This window comes from Mus musculus, chromosome 8, assembly GCF_000001635.26.
Source record: "Mus musculus strain C57BL/6J chromosome 8, GRCm38.p6 C57BL/6J".
NCBI classification, from domain to species: domain Eukaryota; kingdom Metazoa; phylum Chordata; class Mammalia; order Rodentia; family Muridae; genus Mus; species Mus musculus.
In genome coordinates, this window is record NC_000074.6 from 79,518,992 (window position 1) to 79,521,090 (window position 2,099).

The window sequence follows — 2,099 nt, forward strand, 5'->3', positions numbered from 1 at the left end:
CCTGGCAACTTATCCTTTGGAATAAATTGCTTTTTGGCATAATCATTAATAAGGAAGTATAAGCCAAAATGTAGTCCTCTCTATTACAACAAAAATAGATCTTAATTATACAAGAGTGAGGAACGTCCTTTGGCTGACTTGGCCCCAGGCTGAGATTGGCCAGGCACCACGGCCCTGCCACAAGCTGTAATTTAAAGAGTTGTAAACTGTACTTCCCTCCATTTCTGTCTCCTTGACCCATCCCAGCAACCGCCACAGCTGTTGAATACAGAATTGTCCTTTACGGTCATCATTCAGCTCTCATTATAGCATGGTTTCTTGATGCTCAGCCAGACTTAGATGATTTTTTAAAAGGTACCAGTTAAGAATACCATAAGTTAAGAATACATTTCTCCACAAATTCAAAGTTAAATTCCTCTGTTCCCTTTCCCATAAGTACTAAAATAAAGAGATTCCTCTTCCTCCTCACCACAAACTTAGTTTGCATCAGGTTTGCTATTCTTCCCAGTATATAACATATACAAGCAAGGAAGTAACTCTAGAGGGAAAAGGATTGCAGAGGGAAATATATAACCATATTATATTATTTCTCTATATAGAAAATAATATCAATAGTCATGGCATGTAAAAGAAATTGCTATTACCAAGCAAAGAAAGGTAATTACAAGATGAGTTAGGAAGGAGAAACAGGCTCGGAGTGCTGCCTCTGAGTCCTCAGTCCTGAAGTAGTTCCAGAATCTCAGTTGTCTTCAGTCAGCCATGGTCTGAAAATACTAAATGGAAAGTCCCAGAAATAAGCAATTCATATGTTTTAAATTGCAGCTCACTCAGAGTATCTTGATGGAGTGATTACTGAATCTCCCTTGGTCCAGAGTGTACACATCGTATACAGCCCCTGCACATCACTCACGTAGCCACAGTCCAGGTTATCAGCTGGTCCATCCCCATCTGGTGCTACTTTTGTCACAGCCCGGGTTATCAGCTGCTCCATCCCTGTCTGGTGCTACTTTTGTTACAGTCATCCCACGTTTGTTCAAGGGTCTTAAAATACGAGCCGATTTGGATATGCCAACTTAATAAGACAGAAGTCCTCTGCTGAGGCTGCTAAGAGTATGGAAGGAAATAAATTCAAGTCTATCTTCAAGCTCCAATAGTTACAACTAGAGCACAGGAAAAGCACTTCATCAGAAGGAAAGGAGCATCAAAACTCACAAGGCATTGTACAAGCCGTAGTTGTAGCCCTTATAGTGGGTCTTGGAACTTATTGTTCATGGAGAAGCATCTATGCCGATGTCTGCCAGTGAAGAGGTAACAGAATACACTAGTGTTGGGACAATAACCATGTCCTTTACCACTGCTTTATGAAAAATGTCTGAGGTCCAGCCTGCTTTGCTCATTGACTGTTATCCTGATAAAAGGATGTCTTTGACTTCAATGTTGAGCTGAATACTCAAGCAATCTACTTCAGTGAGTATTTCCCTAAACGGGCACCTAAGCTGTTTACTGTCATATATGTAGTGGACACGGGGCTACATCTCGGTCTCCCTGTGACCTTACATCCTGATGATGAAGAGAAGTACAGAAACATCTGTTCATCATGGTCTACACAAAACATCTGTTCATCATGGGCTACACAAGGTACAGACTCAACCAGCACGACCAAGTGGAGAAAGGAGTGGGCAGGAGGGAGTAAAGACTGGCTTCCCAGGGACTCTCGCTGGCACTAAATACCACTGGCCCTTAGAATCACAACTGTCCTCTCATTTCTCTTAGCATGTCAACTTGCAAGATTGAAACAAGACCATCCTCTGTGTAATGTGCAGATTCACAAAAGGCCAATTTACCTTTGGATTCCTAAATGAAAAATAACAAAAATGATGTTTGGCATCTTCCAACCACAAATGGTGAAGTATTTAGCCAAAGTGGAAACTAATTTGATTTTTCATGGAGTTCGATAAGAAAGCCAAGGAACTGTCTTAGAGAATGTTTTATGCTTCTCCGATCTTAAGGGTTTAGTAGATTTTCTAGCAATCATCCAAAATTATTTAGCAAGTCACCATGCTTGCCATGGCCCTTGTAAAAGAGAGACCTTTTACCGC